The 23,812-nt window shown below is 35.3% G+C and overlaps 1 long non-coding RNA gene across 1 annotated transcript in view; it reads right to left on the minus strand.

Moving 5' to 3' along the window:
• LOC129036996 (uncharacterized) overlaps nucleotides 1-6,737 on the minus strand; it is a 30,054-nt gene extending 23,317 nt beyond the window's left edge. The window contains exons 1-2 of the long non-coding RNA XR_008502713.2: nucleotides 6,666-6,737; nucleotides 3,721-3,805 (exon numbers count right to left, since the gene is read on the minus strand). This is a non-coding gene — a long non-coding RNA (uncharacterized LOC129036996). The remainder of the gene's footprint in view (nucleotides 1-3,720; nucleotides 3,806-6,665) is intronic.
• Between the last annotated feature and the right edge of the window lie 17,075 nt (nucleotides 6,738-23,812).

Genomic DNA, 23,812 nt, shown 5'->3' on the forward strand with positions numbered 1-23,812 from the left:
ATGAGCTGTACGTTTTCATCTATTGCATTATCAAAGAGCAAAAGTTTGAGAATTCACTAGATTGCTCTGCCAGTTTTAGGGTTATTGTCCCTCAGCTCCAATCCCACCTTCTGAACCTGTGATGCTGGTGCTGGCACTCTGCACCCCACATTCATCATTGCCATCTGGCTCCACGGTAGGCTCAGCCAATGCGAGGTACAAGAGGTAGAGAGGAAAGCTGAAAGAGGAAAAAGGGACTTATTCCTCCCTGTCCGCTTCCTCTTCCTGTCAATTTCACCTCAGCAAATTCTTTCACCTGCAGCATCAGTTCTTAGCCACTGAAGCAGCTGAGTCCAGTTTGCAGTTTTTCCACCACTTGTAGATTGAGCCTGATTATTCTTCCCTCAGAGAACCATCACTAGCCAACCAGTGCTCCCTGCCAGAAGTCTGGTCGCAGCCCCAGCGGGTCCCTCCTCCAAGCTCACGGTATCAGATGAATTATACTCCGTGCTCAGAGATACGAGTTTCAATAGTGGAGGTCCCTCCTCTAAGTTTCTCAATTTTAATAATTTCAACTTATTCACTTGTTCTCCTTACCCCTAGAGATGGTGGCTGTTTTCTGCAATTGCTACCTCCCTGATACCTTAGTATTCCATTCTTGCCTTAATTTTCTTCTTTACACCTAGTCAATTATCTTTCTGAAGGCTTTCGTTTAAGCAAGTTTCCTGTTAACTTGCTTTATTGTTTGGGTGTCTTTTGACAGAAAAAATTTTAGCTGTGATATGCAAGTCAATATTGCATTCTTTATATTTTAAATAAGAAAAGCTACTCAAATGCTGCGATAACTGCAGACTATTATCTCATTTCTGGGTTATGTTTTTCCTTTTAAAACCTTAGGCAAGATTTGCAGTATCTGTTTCAAGCCATACAGACATTGGAGCCCAGATTATAAAATTCTATTTTTCAGCCTTACCACAGATTCACTGTAAGAAACTATAAAAATTGCTTGAATTTGGAGATGACATAATAACACATCTGGGAAATATGACCTTCATTTACATCATGTTCTTATTCCTCTACTATTAGCCTCTTGGTGCCTAAAAATTGACCTGCAGCAACTTCAAATCTCAAAAGCTAAAGTAGAAGTGAGTACTTGAAGGTAAAAGTTTTTCAAGTATCAGTTGCACATGGAAGTAATTGAGAGGTGCTATAAAAAGAGGAAGGAAGTATTAAACTTAGCTCTCTTTTCATCTCTGTGGTGACTTGATCCTCAGAATAATCTACACTTACAAGATATTTTCTTGGCTCTCTCCTGGCTTCTGACATCACAGATTAAAGACAGAAAGGAACAAAGAATACTTAAATAATGGTGTCAGTAAATGGTCTTAAATTTTTCTCTAATATCTGTGTGTCATATACTCAGTCAAGTAAAAGCTGAATTAAAATTTTAAAAAATATATTTTTAAATATTTCCTCTTATTTCTATGCTCTTAATTGATGTTAGTGGCTTTAGGTACATTTTAAGACTTTGTACGTTACTTAACTCATTCGGTTATCACCTTTTAGCCAATGTATTAGTTACCCAGTTTTACCAATGTGCTATCTGAATACCCTGAAAATAGAAATAAGATGACGGTGACTATTTACATCAAATTGTGCTATTAGAATTTTAAATAAATAGGAAATAATTAAATATCTACAAAGTCATAACAACTTCTAACTCATTCTCAGTAGATGATGCTGTTTGAAACTTTTTTAATTCTGGAAAATTATAAATAACCTAGAGATAAATCAATTCTGAATTGATAATTGTTAAAATACCTAGACATTCTGATGTAATCATTAATTGAATGTGATGCCATAAATGCACATTTACATGAAGCAATATTTATCCCATATTAAGTGAAAAAAATGCTTTAAAACAACAATAAATTGCACCTCTCCTAGAGTAAGAGAGAATAGATTTTCCCTCCAATCTTAAAATTAAAAAATAAAAACAAAAGTATGCAAAAAATATGAAAGCACAGTTTTCAGACAGTAAACAATAGGCAGCAAAAAACTGTTACATCTGAGAGAAATGCTTAAAAGCATGCTTAGAAACAATTAAACTGGTGACAAAGTATTTACGTGGATACCAAAGCAATGTCCAACACTAAAAGAATACAATAAAACTCTGGACCCAATAATGTAAAACCACAATGTTCATTACCCAATCAAGAATTCAACAGGCATGCAAAGAAGCAGAAAAACATGACTCTTACCCAGGAAAAAAATAAACTACTGGAAACAGAACCAAGAATTTTCAAGATAATAGGGTTATCAACCACAGATGTTAAAAAAAATTTTATAAATAGGTACCACATTTAAGACAGTAGAGAAAAAGATGAATACAATGATGAGAGGCATAGGATATATGTAGAATGGCTCAAATAAAGTTCCATCCATTTAAAACAATATCTAAAATGAAAAATACACTGCATTGGATTAACAGCATATTACACATTGCAGAAGAGACTAGTGATATTGAAAACAAAACAATATAAAATATCCAAATGAAACACAGAGAAAAATAATAGTTAAAAACAAACAGAGCCTTGTTGGCTAGTGTGACGACATGAAATTGTGTAATACTGTCTACTAGTCTCAGAAGAAGAAGTAGGAGAGTACCAAAAGTTGAATAAATAAGGGCTTTAATAATTTTTTTATCACAGATGATATGTTGTTCTATGTACAAAATCTTTAAAAAAATCTATGAAAAATCTTTGAGAACTATTAAATACTTTTATCATGTTGATGAATGCAAGCAATAAACAAATGAATATTTAAATGAATGAAAACCAACTCTCCACATAACAGTATCAAATTTAAGAAATTTTTAGGGATATATTTAACAGGAAGTGTGCAAGTTTTGCACAATGAAAAGTATGAAATATTGCTAAGGGAAATTATGGAAGACCTAAGTGAATTAAAAACAGTAGTATCATTATGGATCAGATCCAATATTGTAAAGATTTCAAATCTCTCTAAATTTATTTACAATTTTAAAGTCATCTAAACCAAAATGGAAATCAGCAAGCCTCTCTTAAACTTTATAGAAAAACAATGTTGGATAACTAAAATTACCTGATTTCAAGACTTATTGCAAAGCTATATTAACAAAAGCAGTGTGGTATTGATATAATGGCAGAAATATAAACCAGTATAAAATAATAGGAAGGCCAAAATAGAAAAACACACATAGGGTAAATTAATTTTTCGTATAACTACCAAGGTAATTCAATGCATAAAGGATGAACTTTCAAGACATTTTGATGAAACTATTAAATATCTAAATGCATAAAAATGAACCTACCTGTTACCAAACTCTATACACAAAACTAAATCAGTATGAATAATGGATCTAAGTGTAAGGGTTACAACTACAAAAAATATGTAAAAAACTGAGCAGAAATATTTGTAGTAAGCAAATATTTTTTGATAGGACACAATATTTATAAACAATAAAAGATAAAAGACAGATGAACTTAAATTAATTAAAACAAACAAATTAAAAACTTTTTAAATGTTTTTAGCTAAGATATAATAATAGGACTAGATTTATCCTTTACCCCAAAATAGCAATAAAACCATTACCACATGTGAAACCATAGTTGTTAAGACATAGGTTATCAGACAATTAAGGTTAGTGATCTGAGAGAGAAAATAATTGAACAAAGTGAGTCATATGTTGGCCCAGCTTACTGCATGGAGAAAGTACCCAGCCAGCGATCCGAGGATGGAGAATCCATGTGGAACATAGTTTTCTTGTCTCTTTAAGAAGATAAATCTAGGAGACCAAGGAGACCAAGGCAGCAATTGTTAGCAAGGCAGAATATGAGAGAGAAGAGAGAGGCACAGAGAATCATCTTGAGATAATGACAAAAGGTTCCCTTCAAGATAGAGTTGAATACTGCATAATCTATACACAAAGGGAAATGATCTGAGGCCAGGGGAGGTAACACCTCCCCAACAACAACAACAAAAAAGATTAGGAGGAACAATTCCTAGTAAGAAATTTATGAAAGGATTAAGGAGAAAAAGCCTCAAGCTCACATGGGACTGGGAATCAATCCTATTCCCAAGAACTAAATTAGAAAGCTTCAAAATTTGTTCAGAATAATATCAATAAAGATTTTGAATCTGTAGGAGTCACAATTAGTCCTAATCTAAAGGCTTCTCTGCCTCCACCTAAAACGGCTCTAAATAAAGGCCCTGAAGAGTTAAACAATATCCAAGAAATCTAACTGCACCCCAGAACAAAGCTCAGTAGTATTTATTGGAATACAAAAATTTGCAGTGTGAGATAAAATTCCTCATGTCTGTTTCTGATGAAAAATTACAGTCATGCAAATAAGCTGAAAAGTACAACCCACGATAAAATGAAAATCAACTGATAGAAAAATACCCCCAAAAGACACAGATGGAATATTATAAGTGAATGTTTTATCTTGTATTATAATTGTACTCTATATGTTTAACAAGCTACAGGAAAGGCCGAATTAAACTTTATGTTATGTAGAATTAGGGAAGATATAAAAAAGACTCAACTCTCACACACCCAACCCTGGGCCACTCCTGAAAGTGCACTCAGGTTGCATCTGGAGTTCGTCCTGAGGGCTGGAGCAGGCAGTGTTCATCCTTGGTGCAGAAGCTACTGCCCTGGAGCTGTCTGCTTGGGCGATCCAGGCAGTGTAGTTCCCCTTAGACTGTGAGAGCCCAGCCCTACCCTGTATCACCTCTGCAGTTCCTGAGAGATGTTCCCCTCCTTCCCCAATGCCATTGCCAATTACAAGACCTAGAAGCTAAAAGCATGCTGGGCAAACACACAGGGTGAGGAAGAGGCAGTTTTTTTGTGACTATGAGGGGTGTGTCAAAACCTTCATCAGGAACTACCATCTGTCCCTTGATCTTGATTCACACAGAAGAAAAGCCATTTCTGCAGCTATTGGCTGTGGTAAAAAATTCAACACAGAATCAAATCAGTAAAAATAATGTGTACGTAATTTTGAACTTGGAACATGAGCTTTAAGAAACGTTAGCAGCTGAAAATTTTTCAGTGCCAGTATACTGGTGAAACACTCTTCAAGAAAACCGTGGAGGATGTGGGAGACACTTTGCTTCACCCAGCAGGTTGAAAGCAAGGAGAAAGGTTCAGAGGGTTCTGTGTGTCAGACAAGACTTTCCTCCGAGGTAAAACCATGGATAGAGCTTCTTGAAATGTGAGAGAAACCCAAAGAGACAGTATCACACGAAGCATGAGAGGAAACGTGAAATATGTCTCTGAAAACACTCAAATGCAAAGATTGTCTTAAGCAGCACATGAAAATTCATGCCTCCAAAAGGGATGTATGCTGATGGCGAAGAGAAGGCTGTGGTAAAACCTTCACAACTGTTTAAACTCCAGAACCATATTTTCTCTTTTCATGAAGTGGAGCATTCATTTATGTGTGAACACGCTGGTGGTGGCAAAGGTTTGCAATGAAACAAAGTCTCAGTAGTCATGCATGTGCATGATTCTGACAGGAAAATAAAATGACCGAAATAAAACAATCTTATGGACAATAGTTTTGCTTCTCATGTCATTGCATATATCCCTCCTAAACAAAACAAGAACAAGGCTTATCTTTGCCTACAAATGGAGAGTCACTGAATCGTACGACGACAAAGTGTTCTGCATAGTTGTGATACTTACCCCCAGCTAAATCTCAGATTGCTTTGTTTAAAGAACTATAGACTGAGGAGCTTAGCTATTTCCTGTCAGAAGCATGTTTTTTTCCTTTATAAAATCACTATTGCAGTGGCTCACACCTAAACCCAGCTACTTGGGAAGCTGAAGTGGGAGGATCCCTTGAGCCCAGGAGTTTGAGGCTGCAGTGAGCAATAATTCTTCCACTCCACCCCAGCCTGGGTGACAGAGTGACATCCGCCCCTGCCCTGCACCCTGTCTCTAAAAAACAAAAAAATAGGTAAATAAAAATAAAATCACTGATGTAGAAAATAAAACCCAAAGGAAATTTCTAGAGAATCTAAAAAACATTCTGAAATTTGGAATACACAGCAAAAGATTCCATAAGATTAGATATTGCAGAATATAAGATTCATAAATTGATAAATTTTATACATAAATAATTAAAAATATCCAATATGAAACACAGACAGAAAAAAGACTGAAAAAATAAAAGGGCATCAGTGGACTGTGGAACAACTCTACAGGACTGAGAACATGTGAAATTAAGCTATTCATAAATTTTGAATTTTTAAAACTCTTAATAAATAATGCTGAATACTTTTGAAATTTGATATAAACTATAAACTCACAGATCCAAGAAGCTCAAAGAACCTCAAGCACAAGTCTGAAATCAAAACTAGACAAAACACGAAGATATATCATAAGCAAATTTCCTAAAGAGTGATGACAAAATCTTAAAAGCAGCTATGGGCTACAGTAAAAAAACAAACAAACAGCAAATGTGATTTCTTGTCAGAAACAATGGATCAGATATATTCCTTAAAGTGTTGAGGGGGAAAAAAGAGATATACCTAAAATTATGTCTCCTATAAAAATTCATTTTAAAATTAAAGGCAAAATAAAGACTTTTCAGACATACAAATATTTAAAGACTGTATTACCAACAGATCTAGGTTACCTGAAATGCCAAAGACGTTGGCATTTTTGACCACAGCCAATAGTTGCAGAAATGGCTTTTCTTCGGTGTGAATCAACATCAAGGGACAGATGGTAGTTCCTGATGAAGGTTTTGCCACGCCCCATATAGTCACAAAAAAACTGCCAAAGACGTTAAGACAGATGAAAATGATACCAAATGGGATTTCAGATCCACAGACAGGAATGAAAAACACCAGAAATTGAAACTACATAGGTAAATATAAAAACACTTTCCCTGTTATATGAAATGTTATAAATACAATTAATGTATTGAAACAAAATAATCTATCGTGGAGTTTAAACCTATGTAAAAGTAACATAGAGAAATGAACTATATCTCTATATACTAGTTATGAACAATTGGAAATGAAAATGTTTCTATGTGTGTGTATATATTTGTGTGTGTGTACATACACATGGAGACATTTTAATTTCTTTCTATATATATAGGCAAGAGCATCAAAAAATGAAATACTTAGAGATAAAGCTGACAAAATATTTGAAAAGCATATACAGTAAAAACTGAAAAATGTTTCAGAGAGAAATTTGAAGAAAAATAAATGAAGAACTTTATGTGTCTATGGACTGGGTGACTAATATTATTTAGATATCAATTTTCCCCAAATCAATCTATAAATTAAAGGCAATTGTATTCAACATTGCAGCAGATATTTAATAAAATAATGCTGGTTTTAAAATTCAGGTGGAAATGACAAGGAAGTTGAATAGTTAAAATCAATTTTGAAAAGAAAGGAGCAAAGTTGGATAAATTACACTGCCTGATTTCAATACTTATTCTAAAGCTTCTCTAGGAAAGAAAGGATGGTATGGGTGTCTAAATAGACAAATAAGTCAAAGGAACAAAAATAGACACAACCATGTAAGTCTATTTTCCAGAGTTGCAAATGCAACTTAGTGAAATAAGGATAGTTTTTACCAAAAAATCTTGCTGAAAATTTGAATATCCATATTCAAAAAATTAAGCTCGTCCCAAAATTACAGCATGTACAATAATGAGCCCAAAATGCATTATAGGCTTAGAAGCAAAGCAAAAACTGAAACCACCCCAACTTTTAGAGTAAAACATAGGAGAACATATTTATGACCTTTGGCTTTGTATGTAAACCTTAGATAATACATCATAAGCTCAGTTCTATAAGTTATTTAAATTGAATACATTTCTGTTGATACACATTGAATAAATTAAAAATAAAAACTGACCACTTAGACTTCATAAAAACTAACAACTTTGCTTGTCAGAAGGCACTGTTAAGAAAATAAAAAATAAGTTACTGACTAGGATAAACTATTTGCAAATCATATATTTTAGAAAAGGATTTGTATCAAAATATAAAAAAACTCAAAATTCAATGATAAGAAAAAAATTCAAATAAATATAGGAAAGCAAATATGAGAAATAACACATGAATAGTAACCATTCCAATATCAGCAGAAACTAGAGCATTAAATTAGTCCTAACACAAGAAGACCACTAATTATGTATATATGCATACACATAGACACACACATAAATTTGCTGCATAAATGAGAATGTCTCTAGTCAGAGGGAATCAGGTTGTAGAATTGTCATTTCTTGCCTTCCAATTTCTTCCAGTTCTTTCTTTTTCTTATAATTACCCTTCCCCTTGGTAAAATTGACAAGATGTGGAAAGTGATCACAGGAAATTTTACAGGATAATTAAAGGCATTTTTTAAAGTTAGAGAAAATCAGAAGAATATGTATAGAATGCATGTTCCTTAATTTAGATTATGTTTTAAACCTTCAATAGAATGAATATAAGGGCTCCCAGAGATAAGAACCCTCATTTTTTTTTTCCATTACAATCCTTTTGAATTTTTTTTACAACATAATTATTAGTCAGTTTTTCTAACTGGTTTTGATGAATCCCATCTTCTCCCCCTAAACTGGTATGTATTAGCATTTACATCTCATCTTTCTAGTAATCCTGAGATTTAAAGGCAGAGCTGCCATCCTGAAAATAAGTAATTAACATGTGCTTTCTCTAATACTCAATCGTGGATATTATTTTTCTATTTTTCTTGTGCGTTTTTTCCTCCTTTCTAAAATTTATTTTATTTCCCATATAAGGGATTCTGTAATTTCTGTTCCTTGGCGAGCCAACCCTAACAATGCAGTAATGATTAGATACGCTGCTAGACCCAGGAGTGTTACAATCCTTGCTTCTCTATCTTTCTCATTTGCCCTTTAATTCTCTTCCTCACCAGTGTAGCAGTGTAGCATCAACATGTCATATAACATTTATTACTTTGAAGTGCCTTAGACATAGCATAAGAACAATACATGTTTAATTAAATGAAGGATGCATGGACAAGTGAACTCAGCCTGCAGGAGGTCTCTATGGATTTCACACATATTTCTAGATAGCTGGGGGCAGTAGAAGAGCATTTAATTTCTGAGAGAGGAAGTGATGCTGAGAAGACTCAAAAAAGCAAAGTACAGGCCTTAAAGAAAACTGCTCTTGGATGCCTAATTACCTTAAGCTTATCTCCACGTTCAAATCATTTTCAAATATCTGAAAGAATTGAGGGGGGCAGGTCTCAGTAGCTGAACCATAAAGAGATAAATTTAAGACCTGTATTATAAGAAAGTATATTCTTCATGTGGCACTGAGACATTGATACCTGCACAGCATTTAATGGAGTTTTGACAATAGCTAATGATAATTTAGGTTAAAGAGTTTTTGTTAGTAGGTTTACAGCAAGACCAAAAGTGGTTTTCGTGTACATTGAAAAATAGTGTAGGATGGAGATGAAGTTTCAAATAGTTAGTTAAAAATGGGCTACCTGATAAATGGTGTGAAGAAAATTGAATATTCATTTTAAAAGTCAGAAATATTTCTCAAGCAATATTAAAAACATAAATTTCAGTAATAAATGCAAGAAAAGCTATATTTTCAAAGAAATAGAAAAAAATAAAATATAATACTTCTAGAACTCTAAGATTTAAAAATACATTTTAATTTCAAAAACTTGAAGTCAAACAAAATGCCATCAAAAAAAGATGGTTGAGTAAAATAAAGTACACATATACCACAGAATTCTGTTTAATATTTTAAAAGAAATAAGTAAATTTAAACAGACGGACGCAAGAAAATCTCTAAGTCATATTGTCATCAAATGCAATTCAGAGAAAATTACGTATCTAATTTGGTTCATTAAAATCTCTACTGGAAACAGGGTATCAAAAAGCATGTGTGTTTATGTGTGTGTGGTGTTTGTTAATTAATACAGTAAGTTCTGGACATGTATAAACTAGGCTATACCAGTGGTTATTTCTAGGGAGGAAAATAGGATTATATGAAGGTACAATGGTATTTTCACTTCCCACTACAATGTGGGAAGGTTTGACATTTTTCCCACATTGTATTCCTCTATTATTTGAGTAGTTATAGAAACATTTTTTAAAAACATGTTTTAAAATGTTATTTTTTCTTATCATAATTTCATTCATCTGGAACTGCAGTTATTCAAGGACAGGTCAAAATTCTAGATCCATTTGACAGTTGAAAAGGAAAAAAAATACTATTGCAAAGAAGGTAGCATTCCTGGAAGTATTTTACATGTTGGGTTACTTTTCTTTTATTCTGTAAGTCACAGTAAACCTATTATGATGGTTTCTTACATAGATTTTTAAGGAATTGTACAAAATTGGATAAGAAGATTGCAATTCTAGGTAATAACATGTGAATTATTTTACCAATTGGAAATTCTTGAGACCTCCATCACTATATAAGTGACATATTGCAAAATCCCTCGATATAAAAGGGTATGAGAGAGTTAAGAAATATAGATTCATCTTAATGTCACAAATAAGAATTTAAAGGAATGCAATTTTTTACTTCCACTGTTGTGCTAACTTCAGTTCTGGTAAGTTTTGAGTATCTAAAGCACTTTTAACTGTGTTCAACTTTAATGTATGACAAGTATTTGATTTTGTTATTCATCTTGCTGTATAAGAACTGTGCCTGAAGGCCATAAAATGCATTCTATTTTAGTCTGAAATATCAGTCATAAACTCAACTTATTAAAACTCAAAGAGATAAAATTTTCTATAGAAATTATTATAATACAAAGGGAAATAATTCCATAGCCTGGTTGGAAGATAAGCCCTGCATTTGGGAACAGGCTTAAAGGGTTTAGCAGCATTGATGCATTTCACATTGCCCCTCATAGAGGAGAATTGCCATAGAAAGCCTCAAGAAAGAGAATGAGATATATGCTGCCTTCACACATTTAAGAAAAAGTCTAATTTAAAGATTTTTAAGTGTTCATTTTAATTAATAGTTAAGCAGACATTTTATATTTTCTTTCTATTTCCTTCTATGATTTCAGCCTGCTGCCTGTTTCCTAGAAAAAACACAATTTAGTAATATATTCTTATTTTAGAGAAAGACATAATTATAGGTTCATATAATGTTTGTTCCAAATGGGCTCTTAGAACTTAGTTTTCTCATTTCCTTATTTTACAGATTGTAAGTTAAAGAATTACTTTAGGCCAGGAGTGGTGGCTCATACCTTTAATTCCAGCACTTTGGGAGACCAAGGTTAGTGAATCACTTGAGCCCTGTAGTTTAAGACCAGTCTGGGCAACATAGTGAAACCCCTCATCTCTACAAAAAATTATCTGGGCTTGGTGTCACGTGCCTGGAGTCCCAGGTACACAAGATACTGAGGTGGGAGGATGACCTGAGCCCAAAGAGTCAAGGCTGCAGTTGCCTGGGCAACAGAGTGAGACCCTGTTTCAAAAGAAATTAAACTAAAAACAAATATAGAATTCTTTTCTGCAGAAGGAAATAATTTCTTGTTTCTACATGACCATTATGCAGGAAACTTTGCCTAACTGCAAAACACCATGTCATTTTCTTAGTTATGTGTATAGGTGACTCATTTCTCAGTCATGAAGTACAAGCAAGCATCAGCAGGAGGATTTGGGGACCCAGGAAACATGAGATTATGACTCAATGAGAATGTGGCTCTCCTTTTTCTCCCGGGGACAGGTTACAAAGGATCCAGAACAACAGCAACAATAAAAATTCCTAGAGAAGGAAAAAAAAAGACAAAATGAGTACTGTTCCCACAAATAATCCTTAATAATCAGTACTCTCTTGTTCACCAAGAAAAAAACATATATTACAGTGGAACACAATATTATATGCAGTTTTGAATACCATCACCATTTTTTTTAGTTAAGTTCTTTTTATGCTGTTGCACCATATAATCTTAGCTTCTATGGTAACAGATATTTCTGTTCAAGAATGTTATTTTGACAAAACAATGCAAAAATTGAAGATGTTTTCAGGTGATGCTGAGAATTCTGAAGTATTGCCCAAACTGGATCAAGCAAACATTGAGAGACATTATTAATGAGCCACCTGACCAGCTTTGAGACCCTCAGAAAGTTCTTTGTTAAGCAAAGCCATGCTGTGTTGAAGTTGACAAAATGAAATAAGGGAAAGGGGAAGGTTCTATGTAGCATAACCACAACTCAATTGCTAGCCAACCTCCTACACAATGTATAGTCACAACCGGTGAGCCACTATTAATATAAGACAGAGGCAGCCTTACGTAAAGTATGAAGGGAAAATCTTTTCTAAAACGGAGCATAATGGAACGGTGTGCTGTTGTCAAGGTAAAAACCTCATGGCAGTATGAAATATAAAAGATCTAATTAGAATGTGCCATCTAGCTTCTTACTAACTTAAGATGCAGTTCCCAGGCAGGGGACTTAATCCCTAATTTTAGTCAAAGGGCAAATGTACAATAAAGCTAACACAAATGCTTCAGCCAATCTTTTAGGAAAATTCTCTTATCCCTGGAGTCCCTAACCCACCACAGCTTAATAAGAACTTCCTTCTGCACCAAATTGCTGTTTGTCAGGCTGAAAAGAGCACAGCCCACTGAACTGCTCTACATCAGATAACACTTTGATCTGAAATAAATGTGAGTATAAAATAGACTACAGCATGTGTACTTGCTGGAATTGAAAATAAACATTTTTTGCACATAAAAAATACCTCACTTATTTCTAATCCAAAACTATCTCTGCCAGCCACTGTTGGAACACTCATGTGTTCTGAGGCTTTGACCAACAAACTAATTTGAAAATAAAAAAAATATATGAAATAACAAGCTTTACTGAAAAGATGCTGTGAGAATAAGAAAGTTCATCATTATGGGAATGCTTGTGCCAGTAACAGCACTGGCCCAAGTCTCCCTATGTGTTAATGAACAGAGGTATTTCCAGTCCACAAAGTTGTTGGTGGGTTGAGTAGGGTTGGTTCACACAGTGTGCCCCTGTGAATAAGCAGGGCTATCCTTTTTGAGGAGGAAATTTGTCTTTTGACTGCTAAGGGTTCATTAGCTCCTCTCTTTATCTTGCAGAGAGAGGAAAAGGGAATAATGAGGGAGCTTTGGAAACAAATCTGATCTGAGAAAATGGTTTGGCTGTAGCTAATAGGATGCATTGCTTTCTCTCAACCAACATCCATTTCAACTGAAATGCACTCAATTATGCTTATCCAAATTTTTTACCTGCAAAATGTAAAATTGATGTCACTAAGATTTCACGGAATATAGAGGAAAGTAAAACACAAACTCTACACTCAAACTTCCAGTTTATAAGTAAAAATCAAAAGTTCACAAATAAATATCACTCAAAGAATATAAAAGCTATGAAATAGTACAAATAAAATGTAGAGGGAAATAAGAAAAAGAGATTAAACCCACCCAATCATTCAGACCAGCCTCAAACAAATTGGATAGATAAGGAAAATCAGCCCCTTCCTCAAAACACCTACCGTCACTTGCTTAAAATTTGTCACAAAAATTTAAAAATCTTCCATGAGCAAAAATGTGACACGTGACCCTAGAGTTGCATTTGTATATCAGAGACATGGATATTTTTTAAAGGAAGCATTACAGGTGTCACTATTGGCAGATAATATAATAATTTTCTCAAAAAACTATATGCTAATGAAGATCACTGACAAACTACTGGAATTACTCAGTGAGTTCTATAAGATGCTGGTTTACAGGTCTGAACTCTGTATTAGTGAGAGAGCTATACCTGGAAAAAAACTCTGGATACACAAGGCAAAATATTTTGTGTTACTTTTTTAGCAAAATCTCATGAGTACATTAGATTATGGTGGTTACTCAATACTTAGCTACTTACCAAGTGTTTACTGAATGTTTATTTTGTCTTTGTGCATTTGCAGAACAGCAAGTAATAAATAAGCAGAAATTAGTCACCGACGTCAAAAGCCAAAGATCAGCTGCCACTATGCATAGATATATGTTCTGAGATCCAAATGGAACTAGTTTTATTATTTATGTGTTTGTGCTTGTGTGTGTTCATGTGTGTGTGTTTGTGTGTGTGTGATAGTCATTGAGAACAGCTCACGTTATACATTTTCTAATGAGGAACTGAAGAAATAAAGTGAATGGGGATGAATTTGTTCCCTATTTTAAAGTATCTTTCAAGGACATTCAAAGTGAGATTATATATCTAGGAAAAAATACCGTATTTGTAATATTTTTCTGTGGTCAATTTGCTTTAAAAATAGAAATCATTTTAGGAGGTTTTAAAATTTTTTCTAAAGTAATTCCTATTATGGATATTTTCTGTATGAGTAGCAACATTCCATGTATCAAAATTCAACTTCTCAAATTATTTAATTTTGGACTTCACAGAAACAACCAAATAATTAATATAATTGTTTTGTCCTCTACTAACATAAGTATAGTTATTTTATCACAGACTCTAAGTATTCCTCAGTTGCTTATGTCAATTTCTTTCCATTTATCTTTTTGACACAGGATCTTACTGTGTTGCCCACGCTGGTCTCCAACTCCCGGGCTCAAGTCATCCTGCCACCTCCACTTTGCAAGTAGTATGTACCAATTTCTAATTTCATACTTCTAGACATGAAATCAGATATAGTTAAAAGCATTATCTATCTGGGTTAGATTTATTTTCTTGTACCATTCAGGCTATGTTTGCTCTGCCTTTCCTTTAGGTTCTGAGTTCCTTTTTACATATTACTCTATGCAAAAATAGATGTTGTTGTTTTGCTCTTGTTGTTATTGCAGGACCATTATTACTAATCACAGTATTATTTTTAAAATCTTGTGTGCGTTAAGACTTCACACTCTTAATTATTTTATTTTTTAATCAATTGCATTTTTTAGAAGGCTTTGCTCTCTCAGTTATCCTGTTCAACACCTGCCATGTCTTGCTGTCTTGCTTACCGTATTTTATGAGGGAAATATTTTATTTTTCTTTGTGATTAACCTGCTACTCTCTCTATATTTCATTAGAGTCTTACCTTTTCCTAGCTGCTTTGGAATTTTGTCTCTCTATTCCCTTGCTATAGTATGAAGCACACATATTTGTACATATTTGTGTAGGGTGTCATGAAGAGAAAGAACACTGTTCTATTATGGATTAATCTGGTTTATCCTGGTTCCTAGAAGAAAATATAAATAGATCTAGAATGTGTTCACAATGAATATAAATCTCTGTATTAGTCAGCATTCTCCAAAGAAACTGAACCATTAAGATATAGAGAGGTATAAAAAGAAGATCTATTATGGGAATTGGCTCACACAATTATAGAGTCCAAAAAGTTCCATGATATCCCTTCCGCAAGCAGGAGAACTAGGGAAGCCAATATTTAATTCAGTCTGAGTCCAGTGACCTGAGGACCAAGAGAACCAATGGTGTTACTTACAGTGGGGAGAGTGGGTGCTGATCTAAGTCCCAGTCCCAGGACAAAGTTCCAAAAACCAGGATCACCAGGGCAGAAGAGGATAAATGTCCTAGCACAAGGAAGCAGGAAATTGACTCTTCCTCATCATTTTTGTTTATTCAGGCAGGCCTTCCATGGACTGGATGGAGTTTGTCCACATTGGAAAGGGCAGATTTCCTTTATTCAATCTACTAATCCAAGTGCTAATTTCCATCAGAAACACCCTCACAGACACGCCCAGAAATAATGTTTTACCAGTGATCTGGGCATCCCTTAACCCACTCAAGTTGACAGATAAAATTAATCATCATATCTCTGATGTGGCAGAAATGACAATATCATAATACTTTTTAGTGTCACAGTATATACTTAATCATCGGCTACAGTGGTTCAAGAATTTACAGTTACCACATCATGGTAATTATGAAAGCGTGGAGGACTTAATCATTTATTAATTCTCTCCCTCAGGCTTATGTCACAACAAAATAGAAAAGGGTCAAATAATAGCATTGGTTTTATTAGCGGTCATATTGTGCCTATTGCCTTGCAAATAGAAAGATTTTGGATACTTTGTTAGAAATATTATTTAGGGTCTAAGGCCAAAATGAAGTTGTCTGCTGTTTACTCCAAAATCTGAATATTAAGACCTGATGTTGGATTTATAGAGTAAACTTATCCACCTAACCATTTGGAAAATCTTAGTTTGCTTTACAAATCTGGCAATGGAAGCTGCATTTTGACTTTGGTTACTCATAGGCACTTTAACTTCCTGGAACTCTGTCTTCCTAGAAATACTAGAAATTATGTTTTATGACAATTTTAATATAAATATGGATATACTAAATATATAAAACACTTTATTCAACTTAAAGGTGTATTATATTTAATCCCTTTTCAATCATCCATGGGCCAATATTATTTTTTAAACTGGGAATGACTATACTTACTCATGGAGTTAAAAATAATGAAAATATCTAAAATGAAAACAATTCACTGCCAATTATGTATCCCAAGAAATGGAATGTAGCCTCATACATATTTTAACCAATTTACCCACAGAGCATTATAACATTAATAGTCGCTTTATATATTGCTTATCATTTTTCAGGGCATAACCTTATTTAAATATTATGACAGCCATTTAATAGATCAGAAGCCTCAAACCCTAAGAGATTAAGTGATTTGCCAAAACTTACCTCGTGAGGAAATAGCACTGCTGAACTCAGACCCATCCTGAGACCAGATACTTAATTAATACAATATATATGGTCTATGTTTTTTTACGGATAGATATTTGAGCAGCATAAGTTCATTTTATATTTTCATTAAGACTGTGCTGATGGAATAATCAGGTAAAGAACAAATTTTATAAAATGTGTCTGTAAACAAATTCGTTACGGTTGGGGGGAGTCCATTTTCTGTGAGGTTACAATATTTTAGATTCTGTAGAAAAACTTTAAAGGTAAAGAAATAGATGACAAATAAAATGCCTTTGGATAACTACAATGGTAATTTAATTCTAACTAGTGATTTGTTTATTCCAAGTTGCATATCTCGTTATCAAAAATAATTTATAAATAATTCATTTTATTCCTCCTAATGCTATTGTGTCCGGAATTGGTGGGTTCTTGGTCTCACTGACTTCAAGAATGAAGCCGTGGACCCTCGCGGTGAGTGTTACAGCTCTTAAGGTGGCACGTCTGCAGTTTGTTCCTTCTGGTGTTCGGATGTGTTTGGAGTTTCTTCCTTCTGGTGGGTTCGTAGTCTTGCTGGCTCAGGAGTGAAGCTGCAGACCTTCGCGGTGAGTGTTACAGCTCTTAAGGCAGTGCGTCTGGAGTTGTTCGTTCCTCCCGGTGGGCTCGTGGTCTCGCTGGGTTCAGGAGTGAAGGCTGCAGATCTTTGCGGTGAGTGTTACAGCTCATACAAGCAGCATGGACCCAAAGAGTGAGCAGTAGCAAGATTTATTGCGAAGAGCGAAAGAACAAAGCTTCCACAGTGTGGAAGGGGACCCGAGCGGGTTGCCAATGCTGGCTCGGGCAGCCTGCTTTTATTCTCTTATCTGGCCCCACCCATATCCTGCTGATTGGTAGAGCCAAGTGGCCTGTTTTGACAGGGCGCTGATTGGTGCGTTTACAATCCCTGAGCTAGATACAAAGGTTCTCCATGTCCCCATCAGATTAGTTAGATACAGAGTTTCCACACACAGGTTCTCTAAGGCCCCACCAGAGCAGCTAGATACAGAGTATCGATTGGTCCACTCACAAACCTTGAGCTAAACACAGGGTGCCGATTGCTGTGTTTACAAACCTTGAGCTAGATACAGAGTGCCAATTGGTGTGTTTACAATCCCTGAGCTAGACATAAAAGTTCTCCAAGGCCCCACCAGAGCAGCTAGCTACAGAGTGTCGATTGGTGCACTCACAGACCTTGAGCTAAATACAGAGTGCCGGTTGGTGTGTTTACAATCCCTGAGCTAGATATAAAGACTCTCCATGTCCTCACCAGACTCAGGAGCCCAGCTGGCTTCACCCAGTGGATCGTGCACCAGGGCTGCAGGTGGAGCTGTCTGCCAGTCCTGTGCCGTGTGCTGGCACTCCTCAGCCCTTGGGTGGTCGATGGGACTGGGCGCCATGGAGCAGGGGGTGGCGCTCGTCTGGGAGGCTCGGGCTGCACAGGAACCCACGGAGGCCGGGGAAGGTTCAGGCATGGCAGGCTGCAGTCCCGAGGCCTGCCCTGCGGGAAAGCAGCTAAGGCCCGGTGCGAAATCGAGCGCAGCGCAGGTGGGCTGGCACTGCTGGGGGACCCAGTATACCCTCCACAGCCGCTGGCCCAGGTGCTAAGTCCCTCATTGCCAGGGCCCGCGGGGCCGCAGGGCCAGTCGGCTGCTCCAAGTGCCGGGCCTGCCAAGCTCATGCCCACCCGGAACTCCAGCTGGCCCGCAAGCCCCGCATGCAAACCCGGTTCCTGCTCACGCCTCTCCCACCACACCTCCCTGCAAGCTGAGGGAGTGGGCTCCGGCCTTGGCCAGCCCAGAAAGGGGCTCCCACAGTGCAGCGGTGGGCTGAAGGCCTCCTCAAGTCCCGCCAAAGTGGAAGCCCAGGCAGAAGAGGCGCCAAGAGCGAGGGAGGGCTGTGAGGACTGCCAGCACGGTGTCACCTCTCACTATCACTCTCCTAGCCCCCCACCCCCCAACAGGCCCCGGTGTGTGATGTGCCCTCCCTGTGTCCATGTGTTCTCATTGTTCAACGCCTACTTATGAATGAGAACATGTGGTATTTGGTTTCTGATCTTGTGATAGTTTGCTAAGAATGATGGTTTCCAGCTTCATCCATGTCCCAGCAAAGGACATGAACTCATTCTTTTTTATGGCTGCATAGTATTCCATGGTGTATATGTGCCACATTTTCTTCATCCAGTCTATCATTGATAGGCATTTGGGTTGGTTCCAAGTCTTTGCTGTTGTGAATAGTGCTGCAATAAACATATACGTGCATGTGTCTTTATAGTAGAATGATTTATAATCCTTTGGGCATATAGTATAAAAAAATCATTTTATGAAGCTCTATGAATACTGAAAGTCAAATGAATCAATAGGGTGATTTTCCACATTTTTTTGATTTGATATCACAAAAAATAAAATCTTTTTTAATGGAAATTATTATCTTAATGAATTAAAAAATACCTATTACTACCTTTAGATGAAATTTCTCACCTATTAAAAAAATAGTTAATTTTGGAAAGTTTACTCTGAAGTCAGAAGAAAAAATAATGCCAAAAACACTACCAAGAAGCTTTATTCCTTCTTCAAGCATTTCAAAACAAAAATAACCTCAATTTCAAATGATAAAATTCTTCAAATTTTACACATTTAAAATGTAATTCTGTATAACCTGAAGCACCATTTCACCCTCTGGACTATTGCTCCTGAACATTTAATTGTGACCCAAATAAATGCTATGACATTGTAGGAACCACTTTATTTTGAATAATAACAGCAATAAACTTCAGGTGACTTGAGAATACTGACAATAGATTGCTTTCAATTAAATGGTGGTACCCCTGAAGGCCTTTTGTTTAGGCAGCAGGATGAGAGTTATTTATTGGTCATATATAGCCCATTCTAAAAACAGGAGGTCAGACCATTGCATAATACATTCACTGTCTTATTTCTGCTTTTCTGAAAATAGGTACTTTGAGCGTCAGTATAGTGACAAAGAAAAGCATTTGTAAGTAGGCTTCAGGAATCTTGGCACCAAATGAACATAAAATAGATATATTGTATCTTTAAAACATTATCCCTTATTTTCAGCACAGTTCTCATTGTTGGTATCTCTATGAATATTGTATGATTACCGTCCTTCACACAGTTCAAGGAGAGAACGATGTGGCACCACTGAGACATTGCTGTGCAGCAACTTAAAAAGAAATCCTTAGAGATAGACACTGATAAAAGGGCCGGATGCAAATGGGTATTAGACGCAGACCTTTCCAGAAAAGCTAGGTCAAGACATCCTTCGTCATGAAGATAGAAAAAAAAAAAAAAAAATACAGTGTGCACACCTAGAAGTCTTTTAAAATCTCTCTTTACAATTCCTCATTCTTAATAAACTTTTTGCACAGATTCAAGACCATCAAAACTAAATTGAAGAACTCTGGCATTGTCACTTGGATCCTCATTCACAGCATAATAAATACAAGGCTTATCATATACATACATACATACATATGAAAGTATGTATGTATATAAATTCTCTCCAGTCTTAGTTACTTTAAAATATAATGATAAATAAAAATGTGACAACTTTTAATAGTGCAAATATGTGTATATATTTCAAGATTTTTTTACCTGATAATACAAAATATTTCATCATCTATAATTTTAATAAATTACATTAAAATGTAATATATCACATAAATCAAAAGTTTCATACAGTGATAAAATTTTAACTGTAGTTATTAATTATTGGCCATATACAGTATTGAATGCTAGCCACTATAATCATTTGAATGCTGACATTTGATTCAAGTATATATTTAATTCACTTAACAACATTGATATACAAGAAATATGATAAATCCTGGAAGAATTTTGTCATTCAGAGTAGTTGAAAACATAATTTTCCTTTGTCAATAATTCAAGGTAGATTTTCTTATATTAATGTGGCTTTTTGTTCAGACGCTGTAAAGGGGAAATCAAAGATGTATTAGATATAAAATTCAGTAAGAGCATAAAATAAATACACCATTTCTTCTTACAGAGATATTTGGTTATAATTTTAAGTAGAAAGGGAATTATACACATATCCATACAATTATAACTAAATATCAGTAGGAAATATTAAAGTTACAGACAATAGCACAGAGAGCAGAGGGGAAACCCATGAAGGATGTGAGGGCAATGGGGGTTGTTGTTGTTGGCGGTGGTGGTGTGGTGGTGAACTGAGTACAAAGGAATCAGTAAGGTAAATATACATAGAGGGTAAGGGAATGACATTACAGACTGGAGGCACATTACAAGCAAGTGTGGATAAATGAAAATGGATTTTGCATATACAGAAATCTACAAATAGATCTTATTGAATGTGATCATTGGAGCATTCAGGTAGGAAAACAAAAGAGAGAATTTGGAAAATTTGGGAACATGTTAAAAGTTATCTTGAATTCTAAACTGAGTAACATGACCTTTCCTGTCAAAACATTGGATTGCTATCGATATGTATGTGTGTGTGTGAGTGTGTGTGTGTGTGTATGTGAGAGAGAGAATGAAATGAAGAAAGTAATGTTTTATTGTGGTTTAATCTGTCTGCAAAACGCAGGATTTCAGTGAATGAATAAACTACTTAGGTGGTTAGAATGGAATTGATAGGTCTTGCACCACAGTGGTTTCCATGTGGATAGAAAGGAAATTTTAGGTGTAGATTATATTAGGAAAAGTGAACATAAAACACTTCAAGATTGATCATTTATACAGACGAAAGCAGATATATAAATATTATGTAAATGTTATAAACTTTCATGACTTGATATATGGTAGCTTGGTTTTGTTTAAGGATCATGCATTCAGCTTTATTTTGAGCTTGAAGTAAACAGAAAATCAAAGTAGAAATGTGATTATATTTGCTGTCTTGGGATGGTTTTCTTTGCAGTCATGTTTGTTGCTTGACTTTTGAACAACCTATTGCTCAGCATGGTTTCCTAGCCCAGACATTGTCTCGATTCACCATTTTTTTTATAATTAATGAAGTGATAAATGTTAGGGTATGTAAATGTTAGTTTCCTGAAGAGAAAATTACTGGTAAAAGAAAACCAGCTATTATAGTTCATCATGATATAAGAAAGCAATCGTTTCTGTTCAAGCAAAACTTCAAATGTTGAATATGATGATGGTGTAACGCTGCAGGATCCATCAGTTGTTCTGTATTGCACTTCCGTCCTAAAGAGGAGTTAGGAGTGAGAATTTACATGCTAGTCTGTGGATGCAAGTGTGAGAATTTTTATTAGGTCTTACAAAAAACTTTTCACAAATCAGGAGTCTACAAAAATGCCACTTTGTTGTTAAATACTTTTTCTATGAAAAATTATATAAAATGTTTAAAATCAAAGGAACCCAAGCATATTCCTCTGGAGGTTCCTAAATATTGGGGATAGATAAATAGCTATGTCTTGGGAGACACTGTTTCATATCCCAAGCAGGAGGAAACATCAAGTGAGATAGTAGTTAGCTAGTCAAGAGAAAAAAAATTAATCAGTTTCTGGAGCCTGCAGTGTAGACCCTAAAAATAAGATATAAATGCAAAACAGGCCGGAAGCAGTGGTTCACGCCTATAATCCCAGCAATTTGGGAGGCCGAGGCGGTAGGATCACCTGCGGTCAGAAGTTCAAGACCAGCCTGGTCAACATGGTGAAACCCCGTTTCTACTAAATATACAAAAATTACCCAAGCGTGGTAGCAGGCGCCTGTAATCCCAGCTACTCGGGAGCCTGAGGCAGGAGAATCGCTTGAACCCAGGAGGCAGAGGTTGCAGTGAGCTGAGATTGCACCATTGTGCTCCAGCCTGGGCAACAAGAGTGAAACTTCATCGCAAAAACAAACAAACAAATAAACAAACAAAAAACTAATCTGGATTGGAGAAGGTGGAACATGAGCTAGATCTAAATGGGTAAGTAAAATTAAATGATGCATGAGAGATGATATGTTGGAAGTAAAGCAGAGAGGCACATACATGCAAGGCATGAGCTGTGGCTGATAAATACACCAGTTTGAATAAAACACACAGTCCATGCAAAGAAAATATAGTTAAATAGGGAAGTACAGAGAGGCCAGATGATATGCAATCTTTAAATTATAGTGAAGGAATGTAGTCTTATTTAGATGAAATAAGAGGCACAAAAGATGTTTGAGAAATAAATTTGTGTATAATTATTTTAAGATATTTTATGTTTTATTCTGGTAGTAGTAAGTAAGGTATTTTGGAGAAAAAAGTGGCTAGAACTAGAATATATCATTTAGGAAGTTCATAAAATAGTACAGGCTTTGGAGCCTAATGATCTTTGGAATCAGAGACATCTGGATTACACATCTTTATTCCAAAATTAATAGCTTTGAGATCTTGAGAAAGTTACTTAATCTTCCTAAATTTAGAGATAATGTTGTATGATTGTTTGGAGATAAAATTATATAAGTGTGTACACACATTTTATACATATACACATACACACATAAACATCTGTAGATAGACAGATAAAATACAGATATATTACAGTGCCTGACATAACGATGCCTGACAAAGTTCTTAATTAAAATGTTTGTATACCCCATTTATGTTATTTTTTATTTAGCATCCATATATACATTTATTCATGTTGTCTTCTTATTCCTCTCAATATATTTCCTTTAGCAAAATGTTTAAAGTGTCTATAAACTGCTTAAACAAGAAAATAATTTGAAACTATATATTAGGTTAGTGCAAACGTAATTGCGGTTTTTTCCATTACTTTAATGAAAAAAACCGCAATTACGTTTGCACCAGCCATTAAGTAATAGAAAAAAACCACAATTACGTTTGCACCAACCTAATAGAAACCATAAAATAAAGCGGTTCAGTGAAGAGAAGTTGGTGATGCCAAAAGGGTCATATTATGAGAAAAGGTCATACATAATTGGTCAAAGTTTTCTCATGTGAGAAAATAACTTTTTTTGCCCTTGGGGACTCTGGAATTACTTTGAAAAGTTTCTTAGAATAGCAATTTTTTTATGTTCCATCTTAAGAAAATATTATTTCAAATGTGCAGAACATATGATAACAATATTTTGTATGTTTCATACAGTAGTTTT

This window comes from Pongo pygmaeus, chromosome 4, assembly GCF_028885625.2.
Source record: "Pongo pygmaeus isolate AG05252 chromosome 4, NHGRI_mPonPyg2-v2.0_pri, whole genome shotgun sequence".
NCBI classification, from domain to species: domain Eukaryota; kingdom Metazoa; phylum Chordata; class Mammalia; order Primates; family Hominidae; genus Pongo; species Pongo pygmaeus.